Source organism: Bombus affinis, chromosome 11 (assembly GCF_024516045.1).
Source record: "Bombus affinis isolate iyBomAffi1 chromosome 11, iyBomAffi1.2, whole genome shotgun sequence".
Taxonomy (NCBI): Eukaryota; Metazoa; Arthropoda; class Insecta; order Hymenoptera; family Apidae; genus Bombus; species Bombus affinis.
The window spans coordinates 1,109,434-1,126,280 of record NC_066354.1 but is presented as its reverse complement, the minus strand read 5'-3'; positions in this window follow the sequence as shown (position 1 = coordinate 1,126,280).

Below are 16,847 nucleotides of genomic sequence, written 5' to 3'. Positions count from 1 at the left end.
TGCCCCTCGGTCACCTTCTCCTCTTCCAGTTTCTCGACTTTCTCTCTCTCCCTCTCTCTGTCTATCGACCGACTCTGTTTATCGATGTTCTGATCCGCTCGATTCGCGCCAGGTTTTCGACGTTCAGCTATTCGTTCGCATCGGTGAAAAAAGAATCGCGAAGATTCCATGGTTGGTCTATCCGCGAGCACGAAACTTTCGCATCGATCAACGATACCGAACTTTCGTCGAGATTTCTTCCGTCGCGTAACAACTGGTTTCTGCTTGGCCGTTTCCGGATCGTGCTTGGACTTGATTCAGAGGTTCGAGGGATGGTTCCTCGGGTCGTTCGTGTGAAACGATGGTTAATCGGGAAGACGCGCACGAATGTCCGTGCCGAGCCGAAATTCGGGTAGAATCTGAATGATATTGTGGTGGAATATTTGATTATTTGGGTCTGGAGATCGGGTTGACTAAGGTAGAAGTTAGGTGAATAATGGGATTATATGCCATTTAAAGCGAACGGGACCTCGTAATTTAACCTCTCTCTAGGTTCTTCCACGAATTGTATCTTTTCATTACTAGAAATTTTCTTTTAAGTTTGAGGAAAACAACCTGTGAAATCGATTTGACTGTAGCCGCCAAAGTGATTATGTACGTAACAAATACCGTCTTTCTCCATAATTCCTCGATTGAATCTAGATTCAGCTTCTCGAGATCTAGCCTTTTCAGACTCTCCATAACATCTACTGATATAATTCTTCGCGTGGTGAAAGAATAACAGTTCCAATAAAAAGACGCTTTACAGGCAAGAATCTTCAGCATCCTTCAAACGTCATTAGAAATCGAAATATCTAGAGCATGCCAGGCAAAGCAGAAATTTGGATGAAAAAAAAGAAGAAAATGGGAGAATGGAACCTGCGAATGAGACCGAGGTTGGAAAAAAGAGGTCCTGCGCGGCTGCGGCATGGACTGTCCCAGGGCCGTTTCCTAGATGTCATCGGAATTGTTTGAAGTCATGCGTGCTGCATATTGGCAGTGGCGTTGAGCGGGCAGCGCGGCTGGTAAAATACCGCTGCAAATTGGAGCGGGCGCACAATGAGGCACCGTTTAACAATGCGTTTGATTTGAATCGAAACGTCATGAAAATAATCACATCGCTGGCCCGACCGGGAGACGCTCCAATTAATGGCCGCCGACCTGCTCCACCACCACCGTCACTCGTCCATTCATTCAGCTATTCACCCTCCTTCCTCTGTCCCTTTCGTACCCGATACCTCTCACTCGTTCGTTGTCTCTTATCTTCGCGTTATCGGCCACGGGCTTTCTCTCGCCGCTCTCTCGCGGTCAGACGACGAATTTATCGGAGGTAGCCGCGCAGAATGGCCATGCATCTGGTCGACCGAATGGTCGGCCTGCTTTGTTCGAAAGGCAAACGCGGAAAATGAAGTCTTCATCGGTGTTTGGCACGATGCGAGAGCTCGAGAGCACGAACCATCCCCGCTGGCCAACGTTTCCGCGTCCATTGTTACTTTCTCCTCGTAGAACTGTCTTTCCGCGTCTCTTAGGCAGACTCTTGAAGTTAGGGAGAGATATATTTATTACGCTGGTCGAACGGCCTCGAAATTGTTGGAAGTTCCTTCTTTTCGTCCCCGGGACGAGGTAGTTGTGCCCGTAACATGATTGAATTTAGTTGAATGGAAGCGAAGATCGTGAAACTGAAGCAACTCCAGTTCTTCTTCTTTTGTATTTTCACAGATAGTTTAACGTTTCTATGCGAATGGCTGAGACTATAGAACGGAAATGTTTTGCTTTTGAAGTGAATATAAAGAGTAGTCGGTGTTGGTTTAAATCCTTTGTTCGTCGTTAAGAAGCGTTTGATTTGGGAGTTATTATTGGTAATTTCATTAGCAAAATATTGATCAATTTAAAACAATTCATAGGTTTGTTCTCGCAATACCAGGAATCTTTTTGACCATCTTACTAGCTGTCGATCCTACTAAATCGTTCTATTGCATGTGCTTTATAATAAAATGTTATTATGAATTTAATCATAATAAATAACAGAGCGTATTTAAAGATTTGTTATGAAAATATTTATTAGACGGTCTGAGACTGTTAGGAGCTTGGTAGACTCTTGTGTGAAGATCGTCTCGTAGCATTATATACTCGTTTCAAGTCGGCATTGATTGAACTTACATCTTAACACTTTATTATCGGTTCTATAACGGCTTTATTAAAACATTGCAATGATGCATTTTCTGCAAGAGTCGAAATACTTCTACCGTTTATCTGTATATTGCAGTTTGATTATTTTCTATCAAATGTCAACCTGCGCTCCGCATAGTTAACAAGTTCAAGTTAAGACGTCAATTATCGTGTTCCATCGTTAACCACTTTATGAGACAAGGAAAGAGATAAAAGAACTATGCAGCTCCATCAAAAGAAGCATTCTTCATCTTGACAACTCTGAGAAGAGAGGCCTGGACAGGCAACCGGATTACGACCATTGTGCTTGTCCATCGGAAGCATCTAAGTTATGCTTCACATATCTTCTTATAACCCACCTATCCAACGGACACGTTCACATAATCCGCCTTCTAACATGAAATCGCCTAAACACTTCTCGATTCGATTCAATGGAGGACCGTTCTCTGATTACTCCGACAATAATTAATACACTAATTCTCTCATGGGACAAGGACAGAATTTGATCAGGTCGCCGGTTGAATAGGTTGTTCTTTTAATTTCTAATACGATCGGGACCACCCTAGCTTTAGTCTGAAATGCATCCTTGTTTTATATCAGTCGTTCAACCGATTGATGAAATCACGCAGCAGTGAACTCGGTCGTCCGAGGATCGTCGCCATTTTCTATAGAACTCTTCGATTCGTCTCGTCAAAATGCACCACCTCAACGTTCAAAATGAAGCAGTATCCCCCTTAAAATCACCGATAACGAGTCTCCTTGATCATGTAAGACAGAGTTTAAAAAGGTAACTGAAAGACCGAAGAGTAATCGAGTTTGTTCTGAACACGAAATCATTTGTCGTCGTTAGACTTTCGATCGTTACGTGGATCGAGGTTAATCTAAAAAAAAAAAAGGAAAAAAAAAGGAAAAGATGAAAATTGTGGTATCGATGGTAGTTACGATGGAAGTGTATTACGATGGAAGTGGATAGTTGTGGAAAATTGAAAGATGTAACAATTCAGATAGTATGCGAGAATATACAAATTATACATATAATATTTTATCATTTTTCATTTAACACAATGTTACAGTGTCAGTAAATAACGAAGATTTATTGAAGTAGCTTTTCAACAAATAATATGGCATGGAATTATCTATGATTTTATCTCCTGATGATTTGTTACGTTATATGAATCTCAACCGAATATACGTATATACAATAACAATAATTAATACGCGAATTCACAATTTTTACATCTAAACGGGATCGATTATCACTTCGTCTCACACGTAAATTCAAGAACCTTGAGTCTCGGAACCAAGGTCGGGAATACCAAGTGGGATTTTTAAGGAAGCCGGAATAAGCGGATTTTGTCGTGACGACAGTTTAAGCCGCGTAGGATCAGTAACAGTGTCTTATAAGCCGACTGGACTTTCCAGTTTTGTTTCGTCGTTTATCGGCATCGTTATCTTTCGCGATCGATCGTGTATCTATTATAAGCCCAAAAATCATCTTCCAACAACTAGCCTGTTGACAACGGAGAAGAACGACCAAGATAGAGGATAGAACGAAAAAAAGAAACAAAGGAAAAAAGAAGAGACATCGAATGAAGTCGCCTCGAAGCGTTTCGAACGACGATGGAACTACCGACGACGATGTCTGCTTTCGATTACGATCAAAATAAGGGTACACGCGAAACAGCTCTTTGATTAGCCGTGAGATCGGGTCCGGACCATCTTCTCGTTCTTCTTTATTTCTAAACCCCACAGGTTTTTCGGCAAAGCAGCCACCGCTAGTAACTGCAGCCACCTGACTTACTGTTCGAGGAAACAAGAACGTCCGCAAAAACGAGTCTGAAGTGAATCCTGAAGTCAAACGAAACGGAATATATATGTACTTATAGAGAGAGAGAAAATGGTCAGGGAATAATTAGATTATCGTTGCAATCGCTGCATCTCTCCCAGTTTCCCTGCGATCGTCACGGAAGAGCGAAGAGAGTTTTTGCATGCAAGGACACAATTGACTGGTGAGCATCGACGTAAAGCTCTGTTTCTGACAAAAAATTATTTATAATAATTGAGAGATTTTTTCATAAGGAGTTCTATTATTTGCAATAAGGCCAATCGATTTCCTAGGATACAATTAACAATTCATAATTAAAATTACGTGTATAAATAAATAACGAAAAGACAAACGGAATGAGATAAACTTTGTACGAGGAAATCCTCACTGCAAATCGAAGCTCAGCTTCTGATTTTTGTTTCTTTGGGATCGTGCCTCTTCTTCGCTGGCAGCAATAGGGGCAAGATTGCAGAGGAAAAAAAGACAGGATTACCGGAGGAAGAAGCTTTCCCGGCTTGACGATTTGAAAGGATTTAAAGGCCCTTTTAATTCACCGTAAAACACCGGAGAACGAAGTTACTCTCTGTTCTTGATGTCAAACTCCTCAATCCCCGAATTGATTGAAGAGCGAGAGAAGAGGGTCAAACGAAACGAAAAGGGAGAAAGAGACCTTACGTTAATGTTCCGGTTCAGGGAATTCGTTTCATTATGATTTTCTCTTTTTTCCGCGATGTACCATTGTAATTATTACGACGGAAATTGAACGTGTCGAAAAAAGACCAGTGACTTTTTATTTTCAAAGAAATTCGTGCAATTTTAAAAATTGCCAATTTCGCAAATTTTGATTCTATAAATTCATTGAATTGATTTATACTTTCTGGTAAAATCGATGAATAGTGAAGAAGAACGAAATTGCACAGAGAAGAAACGATTTTCATCGGAATTATATTTTTGCAACTATGCACGATTAGCTGTAATAATTATAATGGAAATTGATTATTAAACACGTTAAGAAAGGAATATTCACTGTTGGAAGGTTGACTTTTGATTGATGCAGAAATTCAGTGTAACTTTAAAGATTGTTGTCTTCATGGATTTCGACTGTATCATCAGCTTCAAACGGCTGGATTGATTCAGGCTCCATGTAGACATCGTGAATGTCGAAAAGGTTGTCGAAAAGGAAGAGGCGTGAAATGATTGGATTAAGGCAGGATCGAGGGGACGATCCTAACAGTGGGGCAACGAAGTGGTCGGTGATCTTGATTTCATAATGTTTATAACTTTACGAGAGTTCAGCGCAAGAAGCTGCGGTCTTTGGAAAACCTTGTAACACAAAATATCGCCGCTCTTTACAACGTTATATTACAGAAATACTAGAATTTCTTCAATATTTGCCTCAAGTACAATTCCCGATATACTTCCAAAATTATTACTAATTATCACTTGCTATCATTTCAAACAAATCATAGCAGAACGCTTATTTTCCTGAAAAAACAGAAGTTGCAAATAATTATAAATGGAAATAACGGCTTAATCTTGACTCTCTCTCTCTCTCTCTCTCTCTCTCTCTCTCTCTCTCTCTCTCTAATGAATAAAAATGATTCTCAGTCCCTCTACTGTTAAAAGGAAAATTCTCGTAGACTACAATGTGTTCAAACTTTCTTTGGTCGGAAAACCAAAAAGAATAAAAAATATCGACGAACGTATATGGTATCGATATAACAAATCTGACGAAGATAATTATGGTTGATACGTGACGGTGCATAAGATTAAGAGTCGCTGGTGATTTCGATCGGCGCAGAAACGACGTTTCTGTAGGACCCAGATCGTAGTCCCTTTCATTATATCTCGCTGCTGAATTTCGTGAACGACTATCGATACGTCGAACCAGTTTGAAGTCACATAATAGTTAAGGGTACTCGAAGTTCGCGCAAAAAAGAAAAGCGTGAGTGAATGGAGCGGAAAATAATTGGATTTCGTCCAGGGGTAGAAAGAAGGGTGGGTAGGAAGGGGGCAGACCGTAATAATCGGGGGAAAGAAAAGAAATTCGACGATGACGAGAGGAGGAAAGGTAAAGAGAAGGAGACGTTTGAAACAGAGCAACAAATCGAACGAAGCGAAGGGATGACGATGAACGACGACGAACTGGACGAATGAGGATACCGCGGCTACTCGAAAACAATCGTTTACTTTTCCGTTATCTTTCGACGTTGCAGAGTGACCGTCGATAATCGAACACGTTCCGTCTCATCGCGTAATAGTCGAGAGACTCCTCCGTACCCTATGAAATCTCGATTCGGTGGGAAGTTGTAAATAATTGGACTTAGCTAGGCCGGAACCGGTATTCGTCGCACAGTGTTATAATGATCATAAAATAAAAAGAAATGAAACCGAAATAAAAAAGAAAAGAAGAAGAAAGGGAAGAAAGAAAGGAAGAGGGAAGAATGAGAGAAAAGGAAAAACTGGTAGCTGGTCTTGATTTCAAACGGACGTCGATAGCGATCGAGATGGAGATGGAAGGGGGATTGAATAAAGAGAAACAGAGCGAAAAAGAAAGAGAGTAAGAGGAGAAGCCTGAGGCGAATCGAAACGCTGAATGCAAGTCAGTCGACTGTTCGGTCTCATTCGAGAATCTCCGGTGGTCGTTCTCCTCTCTCACCTGCCTTTACTCCACCTTCCTCCCATTGCTTTCTTCTTCCTAATTTTTTTGTGTACTTTCCCCTCTCCTGTCCGGGTCAGTTTCTTATTTGCTCACGTGCCAGCTTGAGATACGTTTCCCGTGGAAGCGAAGCCTCGCGTTCCACCCTGTCAAAAATTAGTTAACTTTCTCACGGTATAAATCGTTTCATTGCCATTTTCTTTCATTTTTCCTTAGGAATTGTTAGAAGCTGTTGCTCACGACGCATTACGCAAACCGGCTTCGTTATCGAGACTCGTTTCCCGTTTTCCCTCTTTCTTGTTCATGGTCTCTGTCTTTTCTTCTCTGAAGAAATCCGACATCGTTTCAATTTGCTGGATATCATCCAGATTTATATAGCGAGACAAACGATTAACAGCCTGCCGTGTTTGTACGTAGGATTATCGCGCTACTTATCGATGTGTTTAATTAGCATCGCGAAGCTTCGGAGTGAATCGTCGTTTCTTATTTTTTTTATTTTTCCGAAAGAGACTTCAGTTTTAACAAAAAAACTATTTCTGTAAACACAAGAGAAGTTCAATAAAAACACAATTTTCAGTTACAGAGAGAGAGAGAGAGAGAGAGAGAGAGAGAGAGAGAGAGAGAGAGAGAGAGAGAGAGAGAGAGAGAGAGAGAGAGAAAAGAATACTCGAGAGAGATATTTCGTTGAAGATTTTGGAATGCAGTAACATCATAATGATGAAATATATAGTGACTGTAAAACTGTTCCTTATCAGTATTGTCCTACCGTCAGAAAATTACTTAAACTGAAGAAAATATTTAAAATTCATATCGTTATACGCGATTTCTCGATTCAATCGCATATTAAAGATTTTCTTGAAACATTACGAATTATTTCTCTTATTACAAAAGATTAAAACATGCTCGTAACAATGACAACGATATGTCAAAATAGTGTAATACACGTTAATATATTCGTAAATAATTCCCGCAAGTGTTCGAATATTTACAAGCATTGCCAAGAAAATTCCTAATTTACAACGTGACGACCGAACTCTTCATTCTCGTCCATCTACCTGTACCCACCAGAGAAGTCAACGTACCTTTCGCCATTATTTTCAGTCTAACGCGTTTGCAATTTTCAATTCAATAATCCGCGGCCGCGCGTCGTTCGCCATTTGCATGGTCCCATAATTAATCGCATTCATCGCCAGTTTTTATGCGGCGCGACGTGACCTCGTCGGATTCCGCACAATACACACGAATGGCGAAGGCTCAACGGCTATATTATCACGACAATGAAGCACGCTCACCTTTTATTACAATAGATAATGAGTTTGATATAGGAGGCCACCTTCCTCTTTCAAAATCCCGCCGGATTTTCTGCCGGCAGCACAGCAGAAAGGAAAAGAAACTTATGGCCGTTATGAATACACCAGCTGGCCGAGTTCCGGGGGTTAGACGCGCGGGGGTTCGTTTGTATCGTGCTTGATGTACCGGCATTTGCATTCATAAAGATTACCCGAGTTTTAATGTTTCTCCTCGTTGAAAAATCCATTCGAACCTTTTTAAACAACCGTGCATCGCCTTTACGTAAGGTAGCCAACAGAGAAAGCCAAAACGTTTACCCTTCCTCGTCGAATTCGGTTGAAAATGACATAAATCGCTGATCTCGGCTCTCAGCTATTTAATTAAGTATATGTAATACGCCGCGCAAATCCATTTATTCATACGCAGTTTTGCCGAATTCTTGATTCGCTTAATTTACGACAAACCTGCTGTTGAGTTCTTATTATTCGAACTGTTGATTAATTACTCTCGTTCCGATGAATGTTTCTGTGCGTATAGAAAGGGGAACGAATTATCGCTAATCTACTGGTTAGTTTGCCGGGTTACGAAATATTCCAGCGTTTGATTTATTTTGATTGGTTTGTACCTGACGTTGATTTATGGAGATTGAGTAAATTAGGTGATTGAAAGAATTTAGGCTTTGTTAGGATTGTTGATAAAGGAAAGAGTTAATGATTTTTTATTATACGATTTTGAGAAATGTTACATTATAGCCTTTTATCATCTTCGAAATTCCGGAAATTGTATGGTAAATTAGGTAAATGAAGGAATTCGAGTTTTATTAATAACTCGATGTTACTTATTTTTTATCATCTCAGCGAATGTCGACGAAAGAAAGAATCGATCCTTTAATATAGGATTTTAACCTTAACATTGCGGTATTCGTATTCCTTTTATCTCTCAAATTCCATACGGAGCTTGTTATTCGACTCAACATGTCCATCCCGTAGAAATTACCCTGTTGCCAACGATGTCACGATTTCATTCAGTCTGTGAACGTATAATTTAAAAAAGTCTTCACTGTAATGCGTTTTTGACGTAATGCCTACCGCCGGGCCAGAAAAAAGGAAACCAGCAGAAAGTCGATCATTAGTTCTGTGGAGCAATTTGTTCCTGCGGAGAGGATTTGTGATGTACGAAAATAAAAGAAGAAAACTATGTAAAAATAATCAAAAGAAACGAAGAGCGGAAGATCGAAAAAAAGGAGGGCGGATTGTTTATTCCATTATGCGTGGCTCATTAGGAGCCTGAATATAACTCACGGACGAACGAAAATTACGGCCCTCGAGACACGGGTCGCAAGATGAAAAGTCGAGGCGCTTCCTCAGATTCTACGATGGCAATGAATATTTCATAATATATTCGGAAGTTAGAACGTTCAACGTTTGATTTACCTTGGCCAACCTTTTTTTTCTCTCTTGTTACTGGGATATCGAGCTGGGACTGAAATTAACGTGTCCCTTTGTCGCGTTATTTACACGTCGGTGAATATTGATGGCGTTGCCTTGATCGGCCGCACCGGCGAGATTTCATTTTATAAGCGGATAAATTATCGATACGCCCCGAAGGATTCGCCGTTCAGCTAATCGCAGCTGTTGCCACTGTTTAGGACCTCTAACAAACAGATCTGAGGGGTTCGCTGCGTTGATTCATAACGGCTCATCGAACAGCCAATTATCACCTGTGAGAATCGCATATAACGTCGATTCGTCGATTTTTAGAAATTACTGTAGCATTTTAAATTACAATTTTAATTTTTAACTTTTTAATAAATATTTGGGCGTTAACCGTTGGGAAAGATATATGAAATAGAGTGTGAAATTAATAGCGACTAATTGAAGGGTTTATAGTGTGAATATTAAAGAATTTATTCTACAGATTTATGAATTATATATATTTAACCGGAGTCATATATTTCTCAACTGTAACGCAATTTCTTGTTTAGAGTAATAGTTTAAATGATGATGTCGCCATTCCAGACATTAATTTACAAACCTATACAGTATCACCTTGGCATATTCCTCGTAACACCTTCAACTTGATATTCAAAAGTACTATTGTTATAGCTTATTAGTCGTGCTTCTGCCCATTTCCATTCACCACTGAAGATGTACACCAAACACAATTCCCGAAAATCCCTTCCTAATCATCCCTTTTACATAAATACATCTCCTGACCTAACCCTTGCCATCTCGGCGTCTAAAGCACGGGTCTGTTAGGAAAGCCTTACTTATGAAACCATAACATGAATTCACTTGCCCTTCCGTTCTCCATTCCTTTTTTCTCTCTTTTTTTTTTACTTACGTTACTCTTATACATGAGACGTTACAGTGACTGAATGTATCACTTTTTATATGTTTACGTTCATATCGTTCATTACGTTTAATCACATGCCGTAACAACATGGGAAATGTATTTTTACCAAAGTTAAGTTTACTAAAATTTCACTATAGGATACGTTTAATCTGAACCGAAACATTCTGTATACAATTCCTTCACAGTTTCTCCAAATCCGTCGTCTGTCAGTCACCTACCAGCGTATTGTTCCTTAATTACCTCCATGATAATCAAGGTTACTATAAGTATTAGGAAGTTTACATCGTAACTTAGCACGCGATCATTAACGACGACGAGAACACATTCATCCATTAAGTTATTGCCGCAATCGGTATCATAAGTCCATGTTTCGTCTAGTTTCTACGCATAGATATCGAACCGCACGAAGTTGAGCGCGGATTATTCCACGTTGACGTCATCAACACTCGTGTCAAAAAAAAAAAAATTTTAATTTCGTTGAACAGCTACGTGGCTTCGGCCGCTTGATCAACGTGTTGAGCGTAAATCGATCGATCGATGTTTCGTTTTCAAGACCAGTAGCCGCGAACTGTTGGTAGAAAGAAAGGAATGAACGCAAAGCAAACGGATCACGGGTAAAACCGTAGCCGTTCGATACTAGGCCAGATCGAGGTAAACAAAAAACCAGTAGGAATGACGAGGGGATGTTACTAACCCTTTATTTGACGAAGTCGTTGTTCAAGTTGCGATAATGAGCCTTGTAGTGGTATATGTGTTATCGTCGCGCCCTTAAGCTTCCACACGTGTGTATCAGCATATACCTTGAACGAGCGCTAGACTGTTCGTTATATTAATCAGTGCAAGTTCAACGCTGCACTCGTGTAGCTCTATCACCAGTGGATTGTTTAACCATGTTGTTTAGCTTGTTGATGCTGTTTATCGGCTTGTGTTTTGGTCCAGCCCGTTCTTCTCTTCGCCCATCACCCTCAAATGCATCGCTCGATGTATATCTACACTCGATGTATATCAGGCATTACATGTACACAGCAGAGTAATACATTTAATCCCGATATGCTGCCTCATTATAACCCTGTGGCTGACCAATAACGATACTCCGTTAAATGATCAACGATTTCATGGTTCCAAGCGTCTCTCCGCGCGACACATTATCGCGTCACGCTTACCAACACAATCGCCACTCGTTCAGCGCTGGGATTAGACTTCCGGCTATTGCCATTCTACGTCATACTGTGTCCGTCATTGTCCACGGGATTATATAATAATCGCGATTTCCTAATTTACTGCCTTTTATGCAATCCGGTTACCTGTCAAGTAGAGCGGTTGTAGAGGTACAGGTACGTCGTACGAGATTGAGAATAAGTGGAGCATTAGGTGAGCTGCACCCGAGGGCAATTTGCTGTCGTTCCTTTCAAATTTGACTTAGAATTCTATTAAATTCTCCTTCCTTTTGATCGTGCTCGATTCTCGTGCTTTCATGGGTAGGTTACGAGAGACTAGCTGGGAATGGGAGCTATGAAATCGGAGATGCCTAATTTGCAATTTAAATCTAGAATCCGCAGGAAGATGTTCCTTGTAATTAGAAATCCTTTTTTGTACAGGTGATTAACAAGATTAATCATATATTACACGTAATGAGATCTTTGGAAATAATGCGAAGAAGAATGAAAGTGCGTAGAAGTTTCGATAACACTAATCGTTATTTCGTATACTTCGACGCTCACGTGCGATGAGAGCAGAAACTTAATATATGATATTTGTTTCATTTATTTCATTTGTTTGTGTATCATACACTTATCATTTGCATATATCATCGATACAACATTATATTATTTATCATCTGAGATTTTGTTATTTATAACAGTTGTAGTAATATTTATGGTAGTAATATTTTAGTTTAAGCAATATTTAGTTTTATATATATATATATATATATATATATATATATATATATAAGAAGAATATTGCTTTATTGAAATATATACAAATTAAATATAATCATGTAAAGAACATGACCTGAAATAACCTTAAATCTATTCAGAAAATGCCAAACATTTAAATTATCCGATGTCGAATTAGGTAAGAGATAAAAGCAAACACGAAACGTCGAAGCTTAATAAAAACAAGAATCTATCTGATAAAAGAATGTGATTAATTTATTCGGTATTACGAGGGCTCGTATCGTATCGCTTTCAACGTCACGGTTACAAAGCGGTATCATTAAACGTTCAGGTCGTTTCAATCTTTATCTACGGACGAAGAGCGGAACGATTTTGGTTGGGTTCGTTTGTTGAATTTTTACGGGGGTCCTCGCAGTTGCCTTGAGCGGCAACTTTCGTTGCTGGTTGAACGGAAGCTCGTATGCATATGAACTATCCTTATCTTTATCTGGGTACCACTTATTCGACAAGAACTCGTTTTCTCGATAAAGGCTGCACGGCCTCAGAACAAGAATTCCACTATGTTCGTGTAATCCTTTTCATAAATAACGCGATGACTGATCCTTTCGCGATAAGTTGTAACGTTCATGTACACTGTACACGTACGATGGTTTCGTGCTTTTAATTATAAAGTGTACATTATATAGTATTTTATATTATAAAACTGTTAGGTTTACAAGTAGGTTTTTATTGAAAAATATAAAACAATGAAAACTACATTTATAAATAAGCAATTTTGATCCAAATAAGACCTTTATTCGTTATGACTCCATTTTCTGAAATCCAATTGCTTCTCAACTCTTCGACGATTCGCTCAATACTGCGTCGTTTCTTAATTACATCGTGTCATTCTGCCTCAAATTGATTACTTTTTGCCATGTCAATGTCAGAGATCTTTCTTCAAAATGAAATATGACGTAATTTCCGTGAAATTGGGAAAGGTTTAAGTTATCACTTTACTAGTTTCACTCGAAACTAACTTTCCACTTTTGTGCAAACATTCTTATTTTATTTTGCACTTTTTCTTTCAATTCGTGGGAAGCGGATCTTAATTAAGAAATAAAATAGAGTCGGTAAATATTTTACAGGGATTAAAACGTGTACAAGTATTCAATGAGTTCTCTCTTTTTCTTTAGCGTAGGGAACGGGAATGGTTGTTGTGTCTCTATATCGCGAGAACGTGGAGTACTTCCGGTTCGATTAAGACTAGAAAGGTAGGTACGATCCTTATAGTGCTAGATTAATTGAAATCGAACGAGCCGGTCTTATGATTGCAAATGGAATTAAATCGCCTAAATGGTAGGTGTATCGGGATGAAATGTTGTGATATGCATCACCGTAGTAGTTGATTTCGTTCTATTTTCACACCGCCGTGAAATTAATGTGAATATAGGACGCGAAAAACGTCCTTACATAACTGATCAAAGGAGAGGTGTTTTTAATTTCTTTAAACCACATATATATTTTATTTCACGAAGATTAACTAAAAAACAGAAAGACACACAAAATCTGGGCGAGTGAAATTATTTATAAACTTTCATCATCTACATTTTGATACGACATTTGCAATTTAAAACGATTGAATTTATGAAAATACCAAAAAATATCTCATTTTGTGCTCTTTCCACGTTATTCGACGACCGCCAAAGCCGATAAAAATAAACTAAAAACCAGAAGGAAATACAAAGCTTTATAATAATTATTAAATAATAAAATTATTTATACGTATCTCTTTATACATCACAGCTATGATATTTGGAATTTGAATTCCGTATTATTTTAATAAACGACTCAATACATGCAAATTTTAAAAATATCTTTCTTTGTGTTGTTTCCACGTTTCTCAACCGAGTCGACCAATTAAATTCGAGGCATCCTCGATTAAATTTATTAACAACGCCACTCGTAGTCACTCTCCCGCACAGTTTGTCGCACGAAGCTTGTCGTACAAACTCGTATTTTTCATTCCCTTTCGACGTAACCTGAGGTATCATCGAATGGGCGTTTGTCATTGTAATCCGATCTGCAAGTAGCGCCACAATCGATATCGCATCGTCACCGATATTATAAATATCAAAGTCCGTTGACACGATACGAAGCCTCTCTCCCAGATTCAGCCCTTTGAAGCTGAAACGTAATAGTTTGAAAAATTAAAGGCTCGTCTCTTACCTTCTCTCCGGTCGAATCGTTCGAATTATCGAACACTGAGAAGGATTATCGGCGAAAAAGGGGAAAAAGGAAAAAAAGACCTTGAAACTAGATTGGGAGCGAGGTTAAAAGTTCCACGGTAGATCGACGTTCGCTTTCGAGGGCAGTAAAGTACGGTAACGCACCGTCTCCCCTCTTACGTTTAACAAAATATACGCTCTACATTTATGCACGACCTGCGCGCAGTTCTCGTCCGACGACCCTATTTCCTCGCCGGCCCTTTTATTCTTCTCCCTTACGGTCGTTCCACGGTTTTCGTGTTTCTTTTGTCCCAGCCCGCAGTTCTGCGGGGGAGTCTTTGTCACCGACAGGAACGATGTCGCTCATACGTCCTCGTTCTCCTATGTGTTATTGGCTCCGCGCGTAACACGCACCATATAACCCCGACCTGTGTTCCTAATTTCACTACTGGTGTCAGGTAATTAGAGCAACGTCCCTGTTCGAACGTGATTTAAATGCAAACTGTCAGACTAAACGGGGATAAAGTTCGGTGCAGTCTCGATTAAAGAATCGTTCCACATGTTCCTGGATATTATACGCGTGCTTGTCCACTATATAGATGTCCTCTTGCATCTTGTTCGCATCTTGTTTGCATCTGAGTCGCACACAAATTAAGCGGAATAAAGGTCGCTGGACATTCTTGAAATAGGGATGCTTTTTTTCCGAGAACATAAATTCCAAGGTAGCTGTACTCTTTTTTACTCGGTGAGATATTGCTGATTTTTTCGGAATTAGTTTTTATAAATTTTGTTATTTTTTGGTTCATCGCCCCCAATTAATGGACTATACGGTTTATGGTTGTTTTAAGCAAACGGTTCGTCGCGGGAATTAGTATTCAAATCTACGGATCTCTTTTCGTGTTTGCAACGACGGGTTAGTCGGTTGAGTGCTGAACGAATGGCATATACCTTTCCCATAATAACTGGAGTGGTGTTATTTATTTCAGCACAGCGTGCGTATAGTGTAATGCACCGGTGAGAAACTGTGTAAGTTTTTTGCGCTAAAACACAAATAACAATGAAAATGGACGTGATATATCCTTTATCAAATGGGCGCATCTTTCGATATACGATATACGAATAAAATTGTTTAGGCACCTTGTTGTTTACATCAAAAGTACGGAAAATAGTACAAATATATTTGTTCATTTAATATAAATGTTGTAATTAATCGCGGCATCGTCACCGACAGTTCTGATGAGAATAAATGCATCAATTATTACCGCAAACATTGCTCCTCCACGTTCCTTTCTTCGTTTTCTTAGAACAGCTTTCTTTTTGTTCTTTCCTTATCGTAATCCCATGCTGTTTGTATCTCTATTTTTAACGCACTCTACTTATTTTGAATATTCCAAATGTATCACCAAATTGCTATTTACCACATTTTTCCATAACTCGCGACACACGTAGAAAATTGAATTTCCTTTAAACGTTGCCGACAATTTCGGATTTTTTTATGTAAATTCAAACTTTTGAGGATATAATTTAAAAAGTAAATCGTCGGTAGAGAATTGTTTTACTTACCGAATATTATAGAAAGCACTATACTTTGAATATTTTATACATTTTTCGTATTATCTGCATTTTGTGTATTTTTACAATTTTCACCTTTTCCATAAATGCATCAAAATCCGCAATGTGCTCATAATATATGTATATAATCCTCTCTCTCTCAGTCATCACTTCGGATAGATACATTACTAGCCCGCGTTTCTATCTTAAGTACCACTGATACGAATTAACAGTTGTTACACGAAAAGGGGACTAAAGCAACGATCTACAAGAAGGAAAGGCGAGATTGCGCCAAACAGCCAGCAACTCAGACAGAACTAGACAGACACAGAGGAGACGTTGCTCGAAATTGCAGCGAATTCGTGGCAAGGAAAAAGCATACCTTTTGGAAGCGGGGGTAGGTTGAAAAAAACAAGGGAGGCGAGCAAAGAAGTCCATCGGAATCGATACTGGCGCTATCAACCGCTTCAAACGGCTCGAATTCTTGCCGGTTGCGAGCGGTCCACAGGCAACGGCAGCCTTTTACAAAGGCGAGTCATAGAGAACGTTGGGACGAGATGCGCGTCGTTTCTTTCAGCGTGCGCGGAATCCGATAAGACGTCTTGAAGAATCCGGCTACATAGAGCGTGTACACGGAGCCATCGTTGGAGAACCCGTCCTTTTCCGCGAAAAGAGAAAAACGTCGAAATTGGGACGGTTTTGGTGGGAATTTCCAGTGGAAAGACATTCGACCATACTATCACTTCGTACGCGTATATACCGACACAACCCGATTTATACATCACGAGATGCACATGTACTTCCGTTCATAAGTAAATATGAACTTCCGCTGATCTCATACAAAACGTGACATTTAATCTAATGTATCGAGGAAT